Source organism: Bos grunniens, chromosome 10 (genome assembly GCF_055505025.1).
Source record: "Bos grunniens cultivar Pamir isolate PY7600 chromosome 10, Bosgru_T2T1.0, whole genome shotgun sequence".
NCBI classification, from domain to species: Eukaryota; Metazoa; Chordata; class Mammalia; order Artiodactyla; family Bovidae; genus Bos; species Bos grunniens.
Window position 1 is genome coordinate 92,540,178 of NC_141174.1, and position 26,244 is coordinate 92,566,421.

Genomic DNA, 26,244 nt, shown 5'->3' on the forward strand with positions numbered 1-26,244 from the left:
TCACGAGAGGACCGTGTTCTTCCTGAAGTTGGGCTGGGTTCCAGGGATGCTTGGATCCATGTTTTTGGGTCCTTTCTGGATCCCAGTTGTACCTAGCAAGCAGCCCGGCTCACCTTGAATCACAAAGGCATGCATTTTCTGTAGTCTAAACATGTTAATGATTAAACACACAGGATTAGATATTGTTTGGTGAGTGTGCAGCCCGTTTGAGGATTTTTACCAGTTAACAAGCACAAGAGAACTATATATCAGACTCTTTGGAGGAATGAGTGCTTGGGAGACAGCCCTTCTGAGCCCCGGGTTGCCCCAGGAGGAGCGGGCTCTGTGTTCAGACAGGACCTGTGGTGGGGCAGAATCAGCCTTGAGTCAGGCAGGCCTGGGCTCCAGGCCCCACCTCCCACTGCCAGGATCCATGACCCCAGGCACATTACCGATCTCACCAGGCCTTAGCTTCCTTATCTGTGAAATGGAGATAATCATATGCTCACTGGGTAGGATTGTTTTAATAATAAATGAGGTAGCTTTCTGTAGGCAGATCTGGAACCCAGTAAGCAGCGGTTATCGCCACTGTTGCTAATACAACAGGAACAAGTTTGACTTTAAGGGAATCCAAGAACTCTGGAAGTTTCTCCCAGACTGTTGGCCTCCTGTGTTGGTGCCCAGAGCACTTGTGTAGCTGGCGTTTTAAGGCCCTTTCCACTCACCTCTGAATTTCCTGGCGCTCCTTGTCTTGCTTGTCCAGCTTCTGTAAACCGGCCTCTCCCAGGGCCTCCTTTGCTTTAAGGATCAAAGGAGTTCTAGAGAATTTTGACATGAGGTAAAATTAATGGTCATTTAAAAGCTGAGTTCGTCCTATGGTCGGATTTGTTATGGGGTGTGTGTTCCTCGGGCCTGAGACCCTTGCTCAGTGGCAATGTGTGGGACAGCTAAGGGTCTCCCTCCAGGAGGGGAAATCTTCATTGGAAACGGGTTGCAGAATGTGAAAGTTTATAAAAAGTGTTTATGTTTGTCCTGGGAGAAGGGTAACACATCACAGGCCATTAACAGGCCTGGCTCACACTGCAGTGTGCACCAACCCAGCAATGTAATTTATTTCACTGAGGGAATTGTGGTTTTTCGTGCCCTGGATGGGTGTCACTGAAACCTTGTTTCAAGAGGAAAATAGCAATTAATGTTAGAAACAAGAACTACTAGCCTTACAAATTTGTGGTGGAAGAGACCCAATAAAAATGACTATCAGAAGTTTCCCAAAGGTGAACATCAGCGTTTATAAACAGTGTTTTCTCCCTGGTAAGCTGACAGCTCTTGCTTTGTAAGTATAAACCAAAGTAGGACTGCCCCAAACAGAGCAGGGCATGTGCGAATGTTCCTGCAGGGAAGAAAGTCGGCCCAGGCTGTGGGCCGGGCAGGCAGGCATCTGTGTTGGCTTAGGGACAGGTGGCAGAGGGCCGGCTGTGTTTGGTCAGATTAGGCCACGTCTGTGTCATCGCTGCTATTGTTCCCCTGCTGGGAGATGACAGATGGGAGAGGCCGTCCTGAAAGAGCGGCTGTTAATCTGTAACTCGGGGTTTGCTTGTACCCATGCATAAACATTTCAGCTCATTATTTTCAGAAACAAAAGACCAGAGCATATGGGAGCCCTTTGGTTCTGATTCATTTAAAGTTTGTTTTTCGGTTTGTCTGTCTGTAGTATTGCTGATGTAACTGGGTGATCTAAATTAAAAGTGACTCTTAAAAATTAAGTGAAAAAATGATTTCAAGATGAGAACTATGATTTTCCGACTTTGAAGAGAACTCTTTCCTTAAAATGACACTTTCCAGTGGAGCATGGCATCTGTGCGTTTAGCTGATAGAAATTCAGCTTCCCATGCCCAGTGCAAAAATAGGGGAGAGAGAAGTGACGATGAAAATGCTGCAGAACTGCTAACAGTCTGCTCTGTTAGAGTGGGTGCTTTAGAGCAGTGGTCCCCAGCCTCCGGGATCTAAGACCTGATGATCTGAGGTGGAGCTGATTTAATAATAATAGAGATGAGCTGCACAATAAATGCAGTGCCCTTGAGTCATCCCTAGACCATCACCCCTGCCCACCGCCAGTCCAGGGAAAAAATTGTCTTCCACGAAACTGGTCCCTGGTGCCGAGAAGACTGGGGATTGCTGCTTTATATGTAGCAGGATTTCTCAGCCTTGCCTCCACGGACACCTTTGTGCTGAGTCATTTCTTGGTTGTGAGGCTGTCCTGTGTGTTGCAGGCTGTTCAGCACCATCCCTGGTCTCTGCCGACTAGAGGCTATCAGAACTCACTTCCTCTGGTTGTAAAGATCCAAACCATCTCCAGACATGGCCCCTTGTCCTCTATGAGCCGGGGGCAGGAAGCAGGCAAAGGCAAGATCCTTTTGGCTGACAATCGATGCCTTGGAGTGAGAGTGTTAGAGATTCTTTTCCCTCTGTTGTTACCGAAGTGATCTGGGTTCCAGGTCCTCTGATGCATCATCTCGCCTTACTGGGTATGATTGGGTTAAAAGAAAATAAAAAGTGAGGCCTAATGAGTGTAAATTGCAAAGGGTAACTTGGAGAAACTGAGTTTACAGCATTAGCGATTATGTCTCAAGGGAGAGCGACCTCAGTGAAATCTCCTAGAAGTTTCTGAAGTCCAAAACCTTATAAAGAAAAGCGATTGGTCCTTTTACAGAAATCCTTGCCTTGTCAGTTCAGAACTGACACTATTTCTTGGTAATAGTGGGGGCTCGTGGCCAATTTCTAACCCCAAGTCTGTTGATTGCATCTGGGTAATGTCACTGGGCTGTTTCCCTGCTGTTTTTGACCAATTTTCTGAAAAGCAGTCATTCTGGTTCCTTTTTCTCAGGCTCAACATCCCCAAACAGGCAGTTCTGAAAGGATATGTTCAAGGCTCAGTGCCAACCACCTTTGTGAGAATCTTTGAATTATTTTTTTATACAAGTTCTGCCTTGTTGGTGGGAACACTGCTATTCAAGTCCTGAGCTGGCATGTAAGGGGTCTGCCCTGTGCAGAATGGCAGGTGCCCCAGAGGGCAGTCCCGGCTAAACCCAGCCTTCCAACCACCCCCATTGACATGTGAATGAAGCCATATGGGACCCTCCAGACTAGCACATCCACCCACTGCCTAAGGACCCCGTTGCCATGTGGAATAGAAGCATCACATCAGCTGCTCCTTCCCCAGATTCCTGGTACACAAAATGTGAGACACTATCAAAGTCGTTTAAATGACCCCTAAATAATTAAATTGGGCTTCCCCAGTGGCTCGGCAGTAAAGAATCTACCTGGAGGTGACTACCTTGGAATTCTTGCCACCATCCCCTCCTGGCTTTGTGATTTTTGTGCAGAATATCCTGAGAACCAATCCTTAATCAGGACAGCTGCAAAGAAAACCTGAGAAAGGAGATTGGCATTTGCCAAGGGAATGGCAGAGTGGGGAAGAGAGGAATGGAGGGAAGCACGGAGGAGGAGGGCGGGAGAGAGGTGGAGACGTGAGAGGCTGGAGGACGCTGTGATGGTTGGTCCCGGGAACCCACATCCCGACACCAGCTCCACCAAGGGGAGTGCTCTCTGTGTCGTCACCTAGGGGAGCCACCTTCAGATGGTCTTGCTGGCGTGTCACCCCACAAAGTGGCAGAGAAGAGAGGGCAGGCTGAGCAAGGAGTTTGCTGGTTGTGTTTCTTGCTTATCCATCGTTATGACTTCTCGGTTATTTGCATTTTTGGAACCAAGTGAGTGGTTCCCTATGTGTCAGAATATAGGCTCTTATTAAGTGTAGCACCAGGTTTTGAATCCAAATTGGATTTTTTTCTTTTGGGAGTTTTTTTGCATAGGGATGAACAAAGGAAAGGACTTCTGTTGATTGGAGATTGTCTGGCAGGTCTTAATTTGAAATCTTGGCTTTAGAGTTTATGAAAGAACAGATTAAGCATGCCTGCCATATATGGATTTGTTTTTAGAAAACAGCGTTCTTTTAGCTGCTGAGTCCTGATGCCTTTTCAAACATTTGGGTTGGTTTTAGTCTAACTGCCAGTTCAACAGTGCAGCATTGAGGCAGGAAAGGGAGGAAGTCTGGCACGTGGAGTCCTCTTGTCTCTCCTTGCTTTCTTCCTCTGCCTTTGCTTTCTAACAGGTATTTTTTGGTTTAAATTTCTTGACATCCTTTTGATGTGCTTTTCTGTTTACCGTAATGGTTCTCAACTGAGTCAAACCTGAATGCTCTACCCGCCCCCTCTACATACCAGGGGTGTTTGGATCTGGAATGGGGATTTTAAGATCCCCACTTTTAGGAAATAGGGACCAGGTACCCTAAATATCTGTGCTGGAATCCCTCCTGAAATGTTGATTAATACTGCCCGCATTGTGCATGCAAGTCATAGGCTCTTCCGCAGTTTATGGTAGAGAAAGAATCTTGAACCTTGATTTATTAACTGACTAGCTAAGATTAAATAAGCTAGTGGTGTTTGAGTGGTTAAAAGGCAAGGCTGTGGAGCCAAACTGCCTAGATTTGAAACTAGCTCTAACATTTACCAGCTGGAGGGTCTTTGGGAAGTTAACTGGCTCTAACATTTCCCAGCTGGGTGATCTTTGGGAAGTTAACCAGCTCTAATGTTTCCCAGCTGGGTGATCTTTGAGACACTAATTAAAGTCTCTGCTTCAATCCCCTCATCTGTAATTAGGGGTTAATAATACTTCATAGGTTTTTGGGACAATCAAACAGGTTAGAACAATACTTGGCATATTTTAAGTATTCGGTAGTTACTTCTTAAAACTCAGCATTCAAAACGTGAAGATCATGGCATCCAGTCCCATTACTTCATGGCAAATAGATGGAGAAAAGTGAAAACAGTGACAGATTTTATTTTCTTGGTCTCCAAAATCACTCTGGACTGTGACTGCAGCCACAAAATTAAAAGATGCCGCTCCTTGGAAGAAAAGCTATGACAAACCTAGACAGCGTATTAAAAAGCAGAGACATCACTTGCCCAGCAAAGGTCTGTCTAGTGAAAGCTATGGTTTTCCCTATAGTCAGGTGCAGATGTAAGAGTTGGACCATAAAGAAGGATGAGGACCATACAGAAGGCTGAGCACCAAAGAACTGATGCTTTCAAATTGTGGTGCTGAAGACTCTTGAGAGTCCTGTGGACTGCAAGGAGATCAAAACCGTTAATCCTAAAGGAAATCAACCCTGAATATTCATTAAAAGGACTGATGCTGAAGCTGAAGCTCCAATACTTCGGGCACCTGATGCGAAGAGCCAACTCATTGGAAAAGACCCTGATGCTGGGAAAGATTGAGGGCAAGAGGAGAAGGGGGCAACAGAGGATGAGATGGTTGGATGGCATCACTGATTCAATGGATATGAGTTTGAGCAAACTCCAGGAGATAGTGAAGGACAAGGAAGCCTGGCATGCTGTAGTCCATGGGGTTGCAAAGAGTCAGACATGACTTAGCAACTGAACAACAATGCTAAGTTACTTCTTTCTAATAGAAAACCATTCTAAATCATCTCAAGGCTTACCCCCATTCTTAAATCTTTTAGTCTGTTGTTTCCTTTTTCTAAATATGAGCTGTATTGATGTTCACATATTTATATTTGCAGAACCAATATGAATTTTTCCACAATTTTAAGTTCAAATATAACAAAATGATTTAAGAGTATTTCTTGAAGACTTTTAATAAAATGGGTAGAGTCTTGCAATAGAAACAAAATTTGTATGCCAGATACCATGAGAAGAACTTGTACTAGATTTAGGATTGCTTTTCTAATTCTAGAGGTGGCACTGGAAAGTACATTCTTTCTTCTTGAAATGAGTGGGTTTACCCAGAGCCTCAGATGTTCAGAGTATGGGTGTGTAATAATGAGCTTTCTTGACTTCCCCACCCTCCTGATACCTAATGGAGATGAGAACCCTAGCCCGAGAAGATGGGTGGCTGTGAAAGACACTCAGTCGTGTCCAACTCTTCGGAACCCCATGGACTATACAATCCACGGAATTCTCCAGGCCAGAATACTGGAGTGGTTAGCCTTTCCCTTCTCCAGGAGATCTTCCCAACCCAGGGATCGAACCCAGGTCTCCTGCATTGCAGGCGGATTCTTTACCAGCTGAGCCACAAGGGAAGCCCAAGAATACTGGAGTGGGTAGCATATCCCTTCTCCAGCGGATCTTCCCAACCCAAGAATCAAACCAGGGTCTCCTGCATTGCAGGCATATTCTTTACCAACTGAGCTATCAGGGAAGCCCAAAGGTGGGTAGAGCTGTTTTATAATGATAGCATTCGCCTACTGGCCTTCCTTGGGAGTCCAGCTAGAAGTGGTGCCTGTGCACACCAGGCTGGTCTGCCCACAGCCTTGAGGGAGGGAGATGAGACAAGGCTCAGGCCAGGACTGTTCAGGCATACTTTACCCATGAAGGGTTTGAAAACTTAGAGCTAAACCCCATCACCCACTGATGTCACTAACATACCATTAGCACCCCAGTCATCAGTCAGGAGGCGTTGTTTCTAGGTTCTGTTCTTCAGCTGTTGTAGAGTGCTCTCTGGCCACCTAAGAAAGAGGATGTTATTATTAAGTGGCATTTGCTTCATAGGCTGTGGGGAGGGTACTGACCCCAGGGCTTCCTTACTGGGGATGGCTGCTGATTATTTCCAATAATAATTTCCAATTATTTCCCCAGTAACCCTTTAATTGTGATATTCAGTGCCAGTGATATTTAGCCCCATTTTGTACCTGATGAAACTGAGTCACAGGTTTGACAACTCTCCCCCACAAGCTTCCTAAAATCTTCTTATGCCTAAACAGTTTCTCCTTATCCCAGACAATTCCATGCCCAAAAGGTTTGACAACTTTCCCAAGACTGTATAACCAATAGTAGGAGAACTGGATTTTGGACCACATCTCTGCTTGATCCAAATCCTATTTAAAATCACTACTTTGGTCTTTCTCTTAGTATGAAATAGACACGGATAGTCCAGTTTCAAATGGATTAAAGAATTTGAGAATAACCAGCAAGCACAGACAAATGAAAATTAGGAGAAGATAGGAGAAGGTTGACTTTATGTAAACAGAAGACAGTAATAATTAGCATCTGTTTTGTGCCAGGTGCTACAACTTCTCCTATGGAGTATTAGACCCATTTTATAGATGGGCAATAGAGGCTCAGTGAGTATAAGTAGCCCGTGTAAATAACAAAACCTGTAGGTGAAAAGAAGGGATATAAATTCTGTTCTCACCACACAATACTGTGAAAAGGCTGGGAAGGTCTCATTGTCCCATCACTTCCACTCCTAGGGTACATGGGAAAATCCTGGAATTCATTCCCAGGAAAACCCAATGTCTGTTCCAGGCTTCTCACTGTCATATGGAATCAACAGCCTTTACTTTGAATTCATTTTCCATCAGTGAGACTTACCCAGGGCTAAAGAGAGAAATGTGGCTTCCCAGATGATGCTGGTGGTAAAGAACCCACCTACCAATGCAGGAGACGTAAGAGATGCAGGTTCGATCCCTGGGTCAGGAAGATCCCCTGGAGATGGGGAACCACTCCAGTGGAAATGGCAACCCACTCCAGTATTCCTGCCTGGGAGATCCCATGGACAGAGGAGCCCAGCTGACCACAGTCCATGGGGTCGCAAAGAGTTGGACACAACTGAGCGTCTGAGCACAAAGAAACAGTCCACAAGGGGGAGGGAGAAGGCTGGCAAAGGAGGCATGACCTCTAAGTTGTCGATTCCAGGAACTTGGCCTTGTTCCTCTGAAGAACCTGGAGAAGAGCCAGTGAGCATGGCATTCTTTACACAGCAAATGCATCAGCTTCAGTGCACAGCTGCCTGTCCACTGAGCCACCCCATCCTTCTGGTGCCTAATCTGCCCAGAGGACCTGAGGATTGCCAGGCATGCACGTGGTGGAGCTCACTGGGGAGGAGGAGCTGGGATGTGTCTGTCTGACCTCGAGCAATTATTGGGCCATTGGAGCATCATAAAGGATGGCTCTTTGCTCAGTCTAATTCATTAGGATACCACTATCTCCCCAGCTCGTTTGGTGCCGGACTTGAGGACAGTGTAGATAGAGGACCAAGTACTGCTATAAAATGGAGTCCAGTGCTTTTGATTCAGCCCCTGGCACCGGGCCTCTGAGCCATCATTACAGGAGCTGGTTTCATACAAGTAATTCTGGGTCCTGGGGCAAGGAATGAAATGGCAGCCTTTGTGTCGGGGAAATGTACCATGGGTAGGGAGTTGACTGCTTATTAGTTTACTCTTTCAGCCAAATTATTTTTGTTGCTGTTAAAAATTAATTTTAATAATTGCTTTTGGATCAAGCTGTTGAATAACCGAGCCAAGTTTTCACGCCCAATGAACTTTTATAGCAAACTCTCCTCTCTTTATGGGGTTATTATGAGGATGATATTTGTAAAGCACTTTAACTGCTTACCAGAAGGCTCTGGATAAATAGTGGTCATACTTTCAGAGTTTTGGAGGAATGGATCTCCAGTGGCATTCCAGTCCTAAAAGATGCAGATCGCCCTCTCCTACTAACCATTTGCTTTAGTGACTATTTTCCGATTCTTAATTTCTAAAAAGCCTCCTGTGCAAAAGACTGGGGTGATTTTTATATTTCCATGACTATATTCGACTGGTTTTTAAAAAATCTGTTTAAGAGGAAATGTTTTCAGAGTATCAAAGTTTGAATAGTAAGTAGATAGTTGGAAATGCTCCATTGTCAACGAACAGCCAACTTTGCATTAGTTTGTAACAGAATGTCTGGTGAAAGCATTGTGCATTACTTTAAAGGAATATATTTTTTTCTTACTGTTCTCTTTTGCCTTTTGTCAGGAAAGACACCAAAACATAAAATTTGTTGTTCTTTCGTACTGTGGGATTTTAAAGAATTAAGCACCGTGTGTGTGTGTGTGTGTGTGTGTGTGTGTAAGGGTTTGTCTGTACCAAATGTGGGGAGAACGGAATTACAAAGAGACTCCTCTTTGTGGCCTTAGTACATTCTGAGTTTTAACAACAGGTTTTTGTAAACCTCAAAATTTGAGCTTCCACATGATCCATTATGCACACAGCAGCTGTCAGGATTGTACAAAGTGAACCTTAGAGTGTATCCATTCCCTGCTTAGAATCTTCCAGTCCTTTCCTACTACGTATAGGATGAAGTCCAAATTCCTTGTGGTGATTCATGAAGCAGCAATGTGATGGCTTTATGGTAGCCTGGTGTAATAATCAATATGATGGCTTCATGGTAGCCTAGCCTATGCACTAATGAGTGAATCTTTATACAGTTTTTATGGCATACAGTATGACATTCATATTCACAATATAGTATTGGAAGCATTGTTACTTAGAAACATCTGTGATGATAGGCTGATACGCAGTTTCTCCAATTACGAGAGTCATGCTATACTGTAGTGTAATTCTTTGAAAGCAAAGTTATAAGTTGGTAAGAAAATAAACACATTATTAGTTTTATATTAAATATTACTCATCGTATACCTATGTAAGTGTAGACTAGAATCCACTTATATGATTCATGGCCTACTTTACTTTTTGTGAATTTTTTTGGTATTTCTAGGCTACATCGTTCATCTGTGAGCTTTTTAAATTGTCTCGAACCTCCAAAAAAGTTTCCAGTATGTTTCATTAAAAAAAAAAAGCTGTATGTAGCTGAACCCATGCCGTTCAAACTCCTATGTTGTTCAAGAGTCAACTGTGTTTGGTGGGTGTGCTTAGACTGCCTCCTCTCTGCTCTCTTCTTCTGTTACCTCCTAGTAAAGCTTCATTTTAGCACCATCCGCTGCTTGGACAGGGCACACGCTGAGTACAGAGAACCCAGCTGGCATTTCCTGAACTAGGACAGCAAGGTGGGCATGTGCTGCCCAGGAGGCTGGTCTGGTGAGCTTGGGTGGGGCTGACCGGCGGTTGCTCTGCTCAGCCTGGGATCCAGGCCAGGCTGGGACGATGACTGCAGAAGTGCTGGAGCTGCTAAGTCAGGGAGACGCTCCCGGGCCTGCAGGTCAGGCTGTGTCCATTCAGGAACTTCTGATGTATAGTGGTGAATTTTCATCCTGTAAAAAGGGGTGACTGTTACCCTCTCTAGGAGAAAAGATTCTTTTTTTTTTTTGTATATTAATGACTTTTTCTCACCCACCACCCCCCTCCCCTGGCCCAGTGGAAGAAGCTTAATTTTCTGTTGTGTGGTTTTTTGTTTTTTTTTTTTTTTAAGCTTAATGCAGAAAGTTCAAACAGTACATAAAGGTACAGATAAAGGGCAAACCATGCCAAGTACTCACCTTACCAAGATAATTATTGGCCATATTTTTTATGATTGTTACACGTAGATACATACAACCTCAGGTATATGAAATCATAGGCATTGTTTCATTCTTTGCTTCACAATAAATTGTGGTAGTCTTGCCATGTCAATAAATTTAGGCACCTCCTTTTTAATATCTGAAGAACATTCCGTGTAATGAATGTGCTCTGATTTATTTATTAAGTCTCTTATAGATGGAATATTTTCCCTGTTATGAATAGTGCTCCATTAAACATCCTTGTACTATCCTCTGTCTCACAGGGTAAATGGATTAAAACTACTGAGTCAGAGTATTTTGGGTTTTCATGTGGGTTAACTGACTACCATCAGAAAGGTTGAACCATTCTTTATTATCCCATAATGAAGGAAAGTCCTTGCTGACTTTCTTTAATGTTGTACATTAATGTATTTTATTAAATGACTGCTGCTGCTGCTGCTAAGTCGCTTCAGTCGTGTCCAACTCTGTGCGACCCCATAGACGGCAGCCCACCAGGCTCCCCCGTCCCTGGGATTCTCCAGGCAAGAACACTGGAGTGGGTTGCCATTTCCTTCTCCAATTAAATGACTGCATCATTTCCCAAACTTTTTAGCTACTTTTTTTTTTTTTTTTTTGGCAAATTTATTTGAGATAACCATTTAAGGAGAGATTTGTATGATGAAAATTAATGATTAATTTTGTAGCCTTAGTGGTTAAAAACCAAAAATGAATATCCAGTGTACATTTTCCCTGACATTATTTTCATATGCAGTTATGTCTTTGGCTTGCGTATTAAGTGGTCTCTACAGTGGAGGTTATGCAGTTAAAACGGTGCCCTTTTCCAATCTTTATTTTGGACAACCTGTCATGCTCCATATTTTCATGTTACTCCCAAAACTTTGCCAAAAAGGACTGACAGTAGAAGTAACAAATACTATTTTGTAATTTGGTAGGGATTTTAAAAAGGATCTCTTGAGTTCTTATTTGGAGGTATAATCTTCAGGTGGAGTATTCTAGCATTTCTGCTAAGGAAGCACTGCATTCATGATCGGCTCTGGTTTCTTCTAGAATGCTTTCTCCCTTCCTTTCCGTCTGTGAGTTTTCCCAGATCCGTGTGATTCATGACCTGTTGTTCTGCCTCTTTGAACTTTATCTCCTTGATCTCATTTGTCCATCCCCTGGTGTCACCTGAAACTTTTTACCAGTTCACTGATTAATTGCTTATCTTTCTTCTACACTTTCTTGAGTTTGTCTAATGATAGGGATATCATGTATCTTCTTAAAAAGCTTTTTTGGTGTGTGTTCTTTTACTGCCCGGAGTGATTTAACATTTGAAGTTCATTACATGCTCCCTTCATCTGGGTCCACAAACCACAGACTTTGGCCGTTGAGATTATTGCAACACCAAGGTGTAGGTACCTTTTAGCTTAAGGGAAAAAACAATACCAACTTTGGTTGGTTGGACCTTTATTTGGAATTTGAACGGATGAGTTTTAAAGTGGTTTGAGAGAGTTTTTTTCCCTTAATGTCTTGTCTCATTAGGTAAAGCCTTTCAAAGGAGCTAGACTTTTCATGCTGAATTTTGATTTAAAAGACTGGAATCACTAACTGGAAGGCAGGGATGGCTAGTGAAGAGGCTAGTCTAGAATAAATTGGGAATGAGAGGTGGGAAACCAGAGGAAGGGAGTAACTTGGATGTACAAAAAAGACATTTTGGAGAAGGTCTTTGGAGCAAATATGGCAAATTTTATTAGTAATTAGATGATCACTTATTTGTAAAGGTCTTTCTCATCAGAGTGGCAAGATATGAACCTATGGAAGGAGATGCCCAACAACTTTGGGTGTAGATTCATAAAAGCTGTGGGTCTGTGATAGACTCAGTGGGGCTGCTGTCTTTTCATACCCAGTACTCAGGCTGCAGGGCAAATCAGAATGCAGGGGACTTGCAGTGGGGAGCATTGAATAAAGTGCTTGCTCGTCCATCTAACTAAATGACAGGGGTCTGGGCTAAAATTGACTACTCTGTGACAGCTCATGTTGTTTTCCAGCAAACAGCTGGATTGCCCCAATGTCTAAGCCTGCTCATGGTGAGTTGTATGAAAATGAATCTTTCAGGACACCAAGGTACTACCAATCCGTTCCTCTAGTGCTGTTTAATAACTCACACTCTTGGTGCAGTAAGTGGTAGTTAATTACCGAGTCTTTGATCCACTGGGGAACCGTTTGGTAATTACTGCTTCATTGCTGTTTAATAAACGTCTGTCTTGTGCATGAAGTAGCTCTGTGCAGTAATTCATGGCCTAGTCCCTAGTGGTAGGAAAAAGTCAATGCCTCTTCTAGGAATGTGCATCTGAAACCAGACGGTCACTTCGGCATAAAGCAAGCAAATGTGAAACAAAATCTTTCAGTTGGTGCTCTCTGTACTTTTGGATTTCATAAACTAGGTCTTCTTTGAAACTGTTTCTGTTGTGGTGATTGGTTGATTTTCAGTGTTTAGAGATATATTTAAGGTTGTTCAATTTTTGATTTTGTCAAAAGAAATTTTTTTTTTTCTGCTAAAGAAGCCTGACTTGAGAGCTTGTTGCCTAGGGCATTGTGGGCACTTGGTAAATACCTGTTGAGTTGAATGGAGTCATGCATTTTAGGATAGGCTTTTTCGCTGATGACTTTTTGCTGGTTATGTTTTTTTCTCCTCTTTCATGAGAGCTCATACTGAAGATGGTAATTTTGTGAAATGTGTTCTTAAATGCCATTAACTAGAGAAATTTCTCTTTATGTGGTGATGGTGAGGGTTAAATAGCAAACGTGAAAGCTTTGGAAGGGCCTCAAACCAGACTGTAAATGTAGGGTAATTAATATTGTCCACTGACAATACTACGTAGAAATGATTGATCTTGGATTATTTGAAGCTCTGGGGAATTCTAAATTGTAGAGCTGATTAAAGATAACCCATCTGCAGGTTGTTGCGTCTTGATTCCTGGGTGAAATTTGTGACAGATCAAAGGAGAAAGTATTGAAATTGATTTAATTAAAATTGATGCTTTAAAAAAGGAGCACAGTGGTTGCCTTTTCTAGTGATTTTGCCCATCATAGAAGCCAGATATGTCATAAGATGACCCGTTTGCATTCTCTTCAGTTTAGATGGTATTGTGGTCATGGTGGTGGTAATGGTGACGTAAAAGATCCTGCAAATCCTGGTGAGTACTTTGAAGGATGGTGGAAGGAATGACTGACAGCTAGTGACATAGAGAAGTGGTCCATGAAACAGGCTCCTAGAATGGCTGACGCCCAGGTTGGAGCCATCTGTTTCTCAGATAGATGTCATCCTGATTGGATACCGAGGGATACATCAGTGCATGTCTTGCTCCTAATGGCCACCCGCTTTTGAAGTTGCATCGATTGCCTGGATGTCCTGTAGAATGTCTCGTTTTGTCAGCTAATCAACAGTTCATTGAAACACTTCATTAAACTCCTCTCTCTAATAATGTCTAAAACATAATTTAAACCCTAGGCAAACCAATGCTTCTGTCACCTGGCTTCAGAAGCCCATGAACGCAGGCAAAGCTGCGTTCTGCAGTGGGGCTGGAAAGGCTTTTCTTACCCCAAAGATAATGGAAACTTCCCATCACATTTTCTGATAAAAGACATTTTAAGAGATGAGTTTTCAGATGCATTATTTTGTACACGTTTGTTCAGCAAATTACTAATGTATGAATCTGTAAACACGTTGATCAGATGTAAAGTTAAGTACATTCTTGAGAAAATTCACCATGCCTTTAATCCTAGTGGTTTAGTGCTATGGTTTAAGTAGAGGGATTCAGGGAGTTCATAAGTGCAGGGAATAGAATAAACAAAAAGGATTGAAGGAATGTGTCCTGAACAGCATTGTTGTAGAACCTCATTCCTCATTTCTCTCCCCAGGGATCCTGTTGGCCTTATTATGAAGCCAACCTTCAAGAGCAGAGATTCATTTTAATAAAACAAATTAAAAAATTAATTTAAATGGTCAGAGTGTACATGTGATGTTGGCGTGAGTACAGGTTTCTTTGATCACAGAGCAATCTATTATTGGTCTCTGCTTTGACTTTCTACAGTTTGTGTCTCTTCAGCAGCGTTACAGTTACTAGTCACCAAACTGCCGCAGGTTGAATTCTCTCGTGTGTGTCTCTGATTTAGATTCTGAGCTTCTATTCACCTGAGATTGTTCTGTGGTTGGAAGTAGTGAGCAGGTACTGTTGTATTTTAAATATGTAGCATTATTGTAATTTACATTTTGTATAGGTGCACAGACCACATTCAGCTCACTTTGAATAGCCCATGTAAGAAATTGACCCTTGAACAATGAGGGAGGTAGGGGCACCGATCCTCCATGCAATTGGGAATTTGCGTATAGCTGATAGTCAGCCCTCTCTGTCTCTGGTTCCTCCATATCTGCAGATTCAACCAACCAGGGATCATGTAGTACTGTAGTATTTACCACTGAAAACCATCCACATGTAAGTGGACCCATGCACTTCAAACCCGAGTTGTTCAGCGTTCGCCCGTATTTCATCCTTTTGTGTGTCATAGCCTGCTCCACTAGCCCATATTAGGGCACTGGAGTCCTTTTCGGTTTGAGGCTGGCATAAATAATTCTGCTGCAAACATTTTTAAGCAGATTGCCTTTCCCATTGGAGTCTGTTCTTAGGGATGTTTCCCCAAGAGAAACGCCTCCTGGTAAAAGGTGTGGACTCGTGCGGCTTCCCATTTGCTTCAAGCACCCTCTGAGGAGATGTGATGAGAAAGAAAAAGATGACTGGAGGGAAAGGAGTTGTCTCTGAGGTTTGCAACCTTCGAATCGGTAAGAAGAGAGTTTTCAGATCCCTGAATGGAGACTTTGCCTGCTGCCGACTGATTGATTAGTTGGATGTAGCGGTTCAGAGCACAGGCTGTGGGTTCACCTGTTACCTCGCCCTCTGAGCCTCAGGTTTCCATTTCATAAGCCGCATGTATTAACACCCACCTCCTTGTGGGTGGTGGTGAGATTTAGATGAAGTGATGTGTGTGAAGTGACTCGCTGGCAGAGGTCTGGCTCGTCCCCAGTGCTCAGCAAGTGGGAGCCGCTGGGATGTGTCTGACCGAGGGCCTGGGGCTGCTGACCCCTGGGGTGGGGCTGATGGGGCACAGGCAGGTTGGTCCCCGAGTCCTTGGGCTCTCAGATTCTTCTTGGGTGTGTTCACTGATCTCCATGTCAGCTGCCTGGGCTGAGTCCTCACGGTGTGCCCCATCCTCAGGTTTGTGCATGAATGAACATGGGTGGTGAACAGTCTTTGTGGCTTTGACCGCACCCGCCCCCCCCTTCCCCCCCCCACCACCGCCGCCACAGGGCTGAATCTAATAGGAGTATCAGCATCTCTATATAGCCAACTTTTTACTACTCTTTTTTGGTACCGTCCTTTTTTCTTTGGTGAAAAAATGGAGAATTTGAGAAGGTTGAGTTCCTTTTTATCCTGTATTTTCTTAGCTCGAATAAAATGTCTTTAGAGAAGCTGGCAGATAAGAATTTTAAGTTGTAAGAAAATGTTGCACCTTTCACTGTCTTTTGACATTGATAGGATTCTTTATACCTTAAAACCACCTAATTTTAAGTGTCCGTGTCATTTGGGCCTTAATTTATTACCCTCCCCCACACCTCACCTTTTCCCTTGTTCATTGCCTTCAACATCCCCTCCAACCATGGATGTATTTTTGGATCAATGATTTGTCTGTCTTTCTGCATGTCAGATACGCCTTCCTTTTCTGGATTTTAGTGGAATGTCTTTTAAATATAGTACCTTATTTCATAAATGTTTTGAGGGGAAGAGTCTAAACTAATGTGTTTAATGCATGAATAAATTCTTTAGAAACAGTTTTCAGCTTTTTGGTTTTAAGAGAGTGAAGCCTCCCCACCCATTTCCTCCTTCACACTGAGGGTCCAGCCGCAACATTTACATTCGTCCAGAGGTGTTTAACTAGGGATGTGTGTCTCTCTACACCTGCGTTTCCACCGATGGAGAAACTGAAGCTCTGAGGAAAACGGCTTTAGCATGAGGAGACAGAAAGCTGGGAAAGTGACCTCTGTCCCCTCCTCTGTGACGGCTTCTCTTCTTTCTCCAGCAAGCTAGCAAGGGCCATGGGGGGAACGCAGCTAACACGAGGGATTTCATCCTGGGTTGGTCCTCACCCTGAGGAATATGTGTGAGGGGTTGGAAGGCTTTTGTGTTGCTTTCTTCTAATACAGAGAATGAGATGGTTGGATGGCGTCACCGACTCAATGGACGTGAGTCTGAGCAACCTCCAGAAGATGGTGAAGGACAGGGAAGCCTGGCGCGCTGCAGTCTGTGGGGTTGCAAAGAGTCAGACCCAATTAGTGACTCAACAACAACAATCCTGTTGAATTCTTCGGTGGTGTATGTCTGCCACGTAGAGATGTTGATACTCTCATTAGATTTAGTCATTCTCTCTTGGTTGGTGTTTAGTTTTTTTGGCCATGCTGGGTCTTTGTTGCTGCGTGGGTTTTTCTCTAGTTGGGGTGCATGGGCTTCTCATTGCAGTGGCTTGTCTGGTTGCAGAGAACAGGCTCTAGGGCCTGCAGGCTCCGGTAGTTGTGGTTCCAGGCTCTAGAACACAGGCTCAAGAGCTGTGGTGCACGGGCCTAGTTGCTCCTTAGTATATGGGATCTTCCTAGGCCAGGGATCAAACCCACACCTCCTGCATTGGCAGGCAGATTTTTAACCGCTGAGCCACCAGGGAACCCCTCTCTGTTGGTTCTTAAGGAACTAACATCTTTCTGTTGGAGTTCTGCCTCCCTCACCAGGGCCCTTCGTGGTGAGTCTTAATTCCTATACAAACCTGAGCAGAGGAATTCAGTGAGTGATCCACGACTCTGCACTCTCGGGACTGTCTGCTGTGGAATCTGCCTTCTCTGTGGTTGTTTTATAACCGTGATACACTCATCTCAGCCTAGTACATCTCAGGGTAAGACAAATCACCCGCTCAAGAGAAGGCATTTGTTCTGTTACCTCACCCTCATAAAGAAGTCAAGGGTCCAAGTATCCATCATCCTCACTGACACCTTGTCTCTCCTTTCATCACCAGACCAAATGGTAGGAGCTGTTCTACTTAATTGTGTTTTCACAGTTTTTCCTCCGAGGCTTCCCTGCTGCTGTTGTTGATCTCTCAGATGTGAGTGCCCTCCCGGCCTGCGGGGTCGGGCAAATGGCAAAACATGCTGGTCAAATGTTCAGCAGATTTAGCTGGGATTGCCTTTTACTTTTTGGTGTCTGGGGAGTTTCAGTTAATTTTTTTTTTCTTTTTTTAACAGCTAATTTAAGTTCAGACACTGGCCAAAATAGAATGTGGTCCTGGCCGTCTGCTAAGTTTATGTTCCATTGTGGGAAGTATTTCCTCAGAACATTGACTTTAGTTACCAAGTTCCTAGTATTTTATTAGTAATCGCTCTCTGAGGGAGTAAGCATATTGTCTGCTTGCATTCATTAGTCATTTCTCTCTATGAAAGCTTTATGGTTTGATTTTTGAAACTCATAGTAGAGAAGTTACTGGTTGACTTTGGTTGTAATTTTAATTTCTCTTTTCCTAACCCGTCACCCCAAACTGAAGGGCTTACTGATGAACTCTTACTCTGAACTTGGATGTGTGATCATATATTGGGAGAAAAATGTGAAGTAACAGTGCTTCTGTTAGAGTTAGTATCTAGTTTGCTTACTTGACAAGAATATATATCTAATTTTATTTGAAAGGCCTCATTTTAAGTGAAAAACCTCACCTCGAAGTTTTCCAAACTCTTTGGAAATTTATTAAGTGCAATGCTTTCAACTTTATAGTCTTTCAGAATAATTTTCACATGTGGAAAAAGCTGCCTGTATTTTTTATCTCCTCTGTTTCCCTAGGAAGCATCTCTTTCTGAAGAGTACGTTGCTTGTTCATTATTAATCTAATTAATTGCTTAAAGTCACTATTAAGATTTGCTTGGTCACTTAACGTTTTCTTTTAGGCAGAGATTTGACTTTTGAGTAGTCACTTCAAGAATTCTGTCATCTCAGGCATTTTCTAAATAGAACTCCAGAAACTGCCAATAATTTGGGAGACAATTTGAAAAATCCCAGATTCAAGGACTAAGAAGCATTAGAAAGGCTAAGGTAGTCACACGTGCAGAAAGACATCTCATTTTCTGTGCCAACTAACAAGCAGTCAAGATGCCAGAGCTAGGCAGTAAGCCTTGATGTTTCTTATTTATTTAACTGTTGGGTTGGCAGACAGAGCCTATGTGTAGGCATATGGCTTCTTCTTAATAAGTTCTCCCTGCTATGAGGAGGGTTTTTCCTTAACATTTAATCTTGGGAAGTTTTTTAGCTTCCCTGGTGGCCTTGGTAGCTTACCAGATGGTAAAAGCATCTGCTTGCAATGTGGGAGCCCTGGGTTTGATCTCTGGGTCAGGAAGATCCCCTGAAGAAGGAAATGGCAGCCCACTCCAGTACTCTTGCCTGGAAAATTTCATGGATGGAGGAGCCTGGTAGGCTACAGTCCGTGGAGTCGCAAAGAGTCAGACACAGCTGAGCGACTTCACTTTCACTTTTTTTTATCTATAGGAATCATGGAAGTCTCAAATAAAATCAATTTCTCAAAGCAGTTGAGAAAATAAAACTGTATCTATAACCCTTGGGAGGACAAGAGCAGGGCCGTGTCAGAAAGGAGCCAAGATCAGGATGCCAGGCTGACAGACGCACCGTTGGAGTGCAGCATTTCCTGTGACCTGTTGCTTGGATTATGTAACAAGCTGGTTACTGAAATGACTGCATGTTCCAGTTTTGTGAATTGTGAGATTTTTTTGTGAGTTTTTTTCATATTTGAGGGCTTTGCACAAATATAATAATGCTAACCATGGAAACGAGATTCTTGTTTTTTTTTTTACTTTGGAATATTATTTGAAATATAATATAAAATACCTCATGAGATTACTGGTTAAATGGTGGATAGACATTCATGACTATCTTTTGTTCTTACTTGAGAATACTCAGGAGAGCACTATTCTAGTGGAACTCCACTAGAAAGCTTTCTCTACCAGAATGTGACCTGAGATAGATCTGTTTTGATCAAGTGATTGGATTGTTGTGCTGTACAAATAAACTCATTGTGAGCATTGTGAGACTGCCTTCACTCAGAAGTTCCCAAATTGTCTGTCTTCATGGTGCCTCAAGTGTCTTTTTAATTAATGTTTTCATTAGTGTTTTGTTTTCGAAAGAAATGCCTAGCAGTTTTGTTTATTTAGTGGATAAGTACAAACAACCTAGTAAGTATTTATATCCTAACAGCTTAGTTGCCATTTAAGAGAGTGATACATATAAATTAGAAAAAAACATACATATTTTTCTCTTTATAAAATTTTAAATTTATTCTTTCTTAAATACCCACCATCATTCACTAGTGGGATATACCACCCATTGGGCACTACACCTTGGAATTAAATGGACACTCCTACCCTCATTTTTTATGCCCACTGATTTTCAGATATACTTGTTATCAAAGCAAAGCAATTGTTAAAACAAACAGCCAGTTTCACAAAGAGGGAATGTCATCAAAAGGAATACAGTACAATCTGTGAATTAACTTGAACTAGTCATTTCTACAGTGTCCAACATCTTACTGTGTTTTCTTTGAAAAATTGAAATGCCCCTCCATCCTCCTGTGAATTCGCTCTGGCTCACCAGGGGACCTTGGGACATACTGTGGGAAACCTGGTTTTAACCTGTGTTTGTTCTCTAGCACTAAGTTGGAGTTGCCCGAAAGAGCCTATGGGTTTAACTACATCATCCAAAAGTTGCTTTGCATTGTGTTTGTTGTCCATTTTTGGTGAGCAACAAAAACATTCCTAGACTTTGCCTCCTAGAAATTCTGATTCAGTATGTTTGGGATGAGTGGGTAGAACCCAGGTATCTGTATTTTCAGCAAGTTTGCCTGGCGATACTAATGCACATGAAATTTGGTAACCACAGAATTCTATTACAAACCCCTGAAGTTCAGGGACCGTGTTGCTTTTCACTTAAACCCCTTCTTATGCCTGCAATAGAGCATAATGTACCTTTGACAAAAGTTCATGGGATATATTGAACTTATTTATTGTCCGCTACTTCAGTTTTCTCTTCAGTTCTCCTTCCCAACTTCTTTTGTTCCATCTCTCCAAAGCGGGGGAGAAGGGGAGGAAAGATTGGGTCTAAGAGTTTTGTGACTTTCCAAGACTCCTGACCGCAGCTTTCCTTGTCTCCCCTGCCGGTGCCTCACTCTCCCACACACATCCCTTCATCTTGTTGAATCAGTCACCTGTATCCTCTGAGATACACACTTGATGCATTTGTCTCTATCCTTCCTTCCTTCCCTGGTAGCTCAGGTGGTAAAGAATCTGCCCGCCAATGCAGGAGACCCGGGATCCATCCCTGGGGCAGGACATGGCAACCCACTCCAGTATTCGTGCCTAGAGAATCCCATGGACAGGGAAACTGGTGGGCTACAGTCCATGGGGTCACAAAGAGTCAGACACGACTGAGCAACTAACACTTCCTTACTTCTGTCCCACACCAAGTGATGTACATTTCCTAAAGTCGGGAAAACTCTGAGTTTGGGAGAAAATTGAAAAATATTATATCTGTTGGGCTGGAAGAGAACTAACTAGATTATAATTTGGAAGCAAAAGTGCTTCTGTTTCAGAATTGAGGAAACACGGGGGAGGGACGTGAGATACCCGAGGATACTCAGGGAGTGAAAAGCCATGCATGGGAAGGGCATCTCTGTCTCTACACCAGGCCCACCTCATTTCCAGGGTGCTGCAGGAGTGTCTTGAGTTTTCCAAGTCCCACGGGTAATTCTGAGAACTGGGCTTGGCAGCTTGTTTTGCTCAGACAGTTATCATGTTTAATATGTTAGACAATACCTTGTGATTTATTTATTTCAGTACTTACAAATTGAGTTTCCTTTTAAATGTTTGAATTTTGCTTTCATATGAGTTTTACAGACTGTGGAGTATGGACAACTTAGAGTCAATTTTTGTGTTTTCATGGGAAGAAGGCAGAAACTTGAACAGAAGAAACTATCCGCACTGTCAGAAAAAGAGGTCTTTGTCTTTTCTGGATGCTTAATTTATAAATTATATCCTAGCAGCCTCTGAATATGGGCTTCCCTGGTGGCTTAGCTGGTAAAGAATCTGCCCACAATACGGGAGACCTGGATTCGATCCCTGGGTTGGGAAGATCCCCTGGAGAAGGGAACAGCTACCCACTCCCGTATTCTGGCCTGGAGAATTCCATGGACTGTATAGTCCATGGGATCACAAAGAGTCAGACACGACTCAGAGACTTTCACTTCACCTCACCTCACTTCACTTGAGCGTCTGAATATGGTTTGTTGACCAGCTGAGTGTTTTCCTGCTCAGAGGCTCTTTCTCCTTTGGATTCTTAGCTGAGGTCTGAATAGTCAGGCTCTGAGGGCCTGACTTCTGGACAGTTGAGACATGGCTATACTGGACATTTTTATGTACCGAGTGATTAGATAAGACTGTCAAGGATTGCCCAAGGAAAATCAGTGATTTTACTGTTTCTCTTGATTACATTTCTGCTGTATTTTAGAAGAGATAAGACCAACTCATGTGTAATGGAAAACCTGGCACTGTGAAACTCATGAAAAACAGTCTTCAGACTTCTCATTTCCAGGGTTACTTCATTCAAATGTTAATCACTCATTCCTTGCGTGCCTGCATGCCTCACTGTCTTACTCAGCAGCATCTAAATCTCTCTGAGAGGTCGTCTTCTGAGTGCTTCTCACCTCCTGTGAAATGATGCCAGCTAGGGCTTCCCTGGTGGCTCAGATGGTAAAGAATCCGCCTGCAATGCGGGAGACCTGGGTTCAGTCCCTGGGTTGGGAAGATCCCCTGGAGAAGGGCATGGCAGCCCACTCCATTGTTCTTGCCTGGAGAGTCCCATGGACAGAGGAATCTGGTGCTCGACAGTCCATGGGGTCAAAAAGAGTTGGACACCACTGGGCGTCTAATGCACAGATCAGGTTATCTTAAGCTGGCCTGTGAGTCCTGGAAGCCCAGCCTTCTCCCTTGGGAAGTAATCTTGTAGCTGCACATCTTTTCAATTCAATTTCAAATGCCTTTAAATGTAGACGTTATGATGATAGTGAAGGAAAAGCAGTGTATAATTTGGATGTCATATGAAGTTGCTTGTAATTTATTATAATGCTTATGACCTGTTTTTTCAGCCCAGAATAGCTGGAGAATTGAGAATGCCATTTAAAAAACAAAAAAGGTGATGAAGGAAAGTTTCATCTTTATTATCTAATATAATTAAGAATAAATTTAGCTTAAATTCACAGATCCAGAGTGCTATTAATTAATACCATGACTGGTAATTTAAACCTATCTTTCCTTCAGGCTGCCCTTGCCCAGAGGTGCTTTTAAGGGAAAAATAATGTTATTTGATTTTGAGTTTCTTTTCCGGTTTTTCGTGGTCTGGAATCTCCTCTAAGGAAAGAGAGGCAATTTCAGAGAGAAGGAATGCCATAGATTGTCCTGATGCCATCCTGAACGGCCAGGACTGCTCGGCATGCCTCTCGTTACTGAGACATCATCCATCACGATAGAAAGAGTGTGCAGATTCCAGACGGCAGAAATCCGTCCACTTGCTGCACTCGAGTTGCTTCAGGCACTGACGTGGCTTCAACTGCATTTGACCTGGTGCTTCGGATTCAAGCCAGTAGGTGACTCATTATTTCAGATGTTTGGTTTGTGTTCTTACAGTTGAAGCAGTCTGCAAGGAAAATAGAAAACCCTGTTGTAAAAATAAGATCTGTCTCCAGGAAGGAGAATCCCTGCGTGCTGACCAGGGTGGGGTGTCCACACGGAACTCATCTGACGTGTTGTTTTACCTTAGATCCTGCTTTGAAGTGGTCTTGGCAGCTGTCCATCCGTGAATGTGGTGGTGGCACTGCCGGCTGTGCTTACATTCTTTTTTAAAAAATATTTTTATTCCTTTATTTTTATATTTGGCTGTGCTGAGTCTTTGTTGCTGCACACAGGCTTTTTCCTAGTTGCAGTACATGGGTTTCTCTAGTTATGGCTCCCAGGCTCTAGGTGCAAACTTCAGTAATTGTGGCACACGGGCTTAGTTGCCCAGTGGCACATGGAGTCTTCCTGGACCCGGCATCAGACTCTTGTCCCCTGAAGCCACAAGCAGATTCTTAACCACTGGACCACCAGTGAAGTCCTGTGGTTACATTCCTGATTGTGAGTTCAGAACGTGCTGGGTACAAAGGTGGCTATCTGGTGACTGAGAAAGAGCCATTCACTCTGAGGATGGGCGGACCAGGTACCTGTGATCAGGCTCCACTCTAAGGGGGAACACAGTGCTCATTCCAGTTCCAAAGGTTAACCTCATCAGATGGTTTCTCTCTGCACTTTGGGATACGATGTGCAATTATGTTCTTTCTTTGGTTATTGGAGGCTGTCCATCTTCTATAGGTGATTTAGTAATTGTGGAATGTTAGAATCAAACTAAGACTTTTGTAAAATGTGGCTTTAAAAATCATCTTCAACCCTTGCATTTTGTTTTTAAATAAAACATTCTGCTAACTTCTAAACTTGTCTCTGTTGTCTTGTCTTGGTTTTTAACTGTCCCAGGGGAACACTTCAGAGAAATGATGAAATCTCTCCCCAAGCAGTGTGGTGTAGGAGCCGTTGAAGATTTGTAGCCCTGTGGCTATGAACTCACTGTCGCATCCCATTGTAGACTTACAGCCTTTATTACTTTGTTACCATATTTTGATTTATTTATTAGATGGTGACTGTATGTCAGATGCTTGTTTTGAGAGCCTTCAGCTGGTCAAATAATAGCTTCTATCTGTTGGGTATATGCCAGGAGCTTCATTTAATCCTCACAGATACACTAGACAGCATAAATTATAGGTACAGTAAATAGCTTCTTCTCAGAGAGGTTAATTATGCCCAAGGCCACATGCTAGTAAGTAAGAGCTATAAGAGTTGACATTTCACCCATGCTGATGTGACTGGGAGTGTGTCTCAACCAAAAGCTCTATTGCCTCGGCCCGTAAAGAAGAGGGGGCAGAGCTGCCACGCCACCTCGTGTTGTGCATCCACCAGCCTCTCTCCTTGTCTCCTTGCAGAGGAGCAGGATAGCATAATGATTAAGAGCAAGGACAGTGCCCGAGTCTCACACTCTCTAGCTCTTAAATCTTGGGCAAGATCCTTAGCCTTTTTATGTCTTCCTTTCTCCATCCGTGGCTAAGACAGTGCCTATGGTTCTGAGCCTCAAATAAATTAGTATCTATAAAGTGTTAACAGCTCATAGTAAGCAGTGTGAGAGTATTTGCTATTCTTGTATATTATCCTGAGGTTCGGTTAGAATGAGAGATCATTTCCATCTCTCTTTTCTTGCCTCATCAAACATGGGGCCTTGGGTCAGTTCATGAGACTGCTTCGGACCAGGGAGGGTCGTGAACAGCCAGCTACTGACGGACGCCCCCTTGACTGCGGTCCAGCCTTGACCTCCTGGACCATGCTCCCATGTTCTTCTGCTCATCCTTGGTCTGTCTGGTCTCTGGCTCGGTTGCCTGTTCTCCCCAAATGTGTGCGTCCTCAACCTCTACCACACGTGCCATCAGTACATCACGGCCCATCAAACACCGCATGCCCCGGTGTGTCGTCTGGACGTTTCAGCTCGTGTGCACACCATGGTGTGTCATGAACTATGACCTCCTTGAGGTGAGGACCAAGTCTGTGAGAACCTTATAGAGCGATTATTTTTTTAAGCATTTAATCATGGAAGCGCTGTTGTTACGGGACCTCGGGGTAAAGTCGCCTGGGGGAGGCAGTGGCCTTGGAGTTCCCGGGCCCGACGCTGCATCACCAGGGTCCTAGGGCCCTGGGCTCTTGACTTCAGCTCTTCCCCCTTCCTTATTCAGGGAACCTGAGATCTTATTACCCACTCTGTTGAGGGCCATGAAAGAGTTCTCGTCTGATTTCCATGAGGAAGGGAAGTGAGTCAGGCATTCCTGCTGCAGAAACGGTTTCTGGGAAAGGACTCCCTGGGAAGAGCGGTGGCCCGGCTCCCTGGGCAGCTCCTTCAGCCCCACGTAACTGCCAGAGGCTGGTGGGGACCTGGCAGTACTGAGGAATGCCCCTCCCAGCCAGAAACCTTCAGCGACGGAAGGTTATGCCGCAAATGCCAAAACCAGCTGTGGAAACCTGGTTGTGTTGGTGTTTGTTTTATTTTTAATTGTGGTAAACAAACAAACAAACATGTAACATAAAATTAACCATCTTAACATTTTTTAAGTGGCATCACATCCATCCATTTTTTTTTTGGTTCAGTAATCATCACCTTGGACTGCCAGTCCATTCTGAAGGAGATCAGCCCTGGGTGTTCTTTGGAAGGAATGATGCTAAAGCTGAAACTCCAGTACTTGGCCACCTCATGCGAAGAGTTGACTCATTGGAAAAGACCCTGATGCTGGGAGGGATTGGGGGCAGGAGGAGAAGGGGATGACAGAGGATGAGATGGCTGGATGACATCACTGACTCGATGGACAGTTTGAGTGAACTCCAGGAGTTGGTGATAGACAGGGAGGCCTGGCGTGCTGCGATTCATGGGGTCGCAAAGAGTTGGACACGACTGAGCGACTGCACTGAACTGAATCATCACCACCAATCTCCAGAACTCATTCATCTTGTGAAACAGATACTCTGTACCCTTAAATGGGAGCCCCCCCCATTCCTTGTCTCCCCAGCCCAAGCCAACCACCCTTCTGCTTTCTGTCTCTGAGATTGGACTACTCTAGAGACCTTGTATAAGAGGAATCTTATGGTGTCCCTTTGTGACTTGCTTA

At 43.6% G+C, this 26,244-nt stretch overlaps 1 protein-coding gene across 2 annotated transcripts in view; it reads left to right on the top strand.

Annotated features, from left to right (window-relative positions):
• Positions 1-26,244, top strand: part of LHFPL2 (LHFPL tetraspan subfamily member 2) — a 174,212-nt gene that overhangs the window by 26,950 nt on the left and 121,018 nt on the right. Inside the window, exon 1 of one of the 2 annotated variants that reach the window (XM_086323138.1) lies at positions 15,055-15,151. The exons of the other annotated variant lie outside the window; for it this stretch is intronic. The gene's annotated coding sequence lies outside the window, so the exon portion shown is untranslated. Of the gene's footprint in view, positions 1-15,054; positions 15,152-26,244 lie in introns of those variants that run through there. 2 annotated transcript variants of the gene reach the window in all.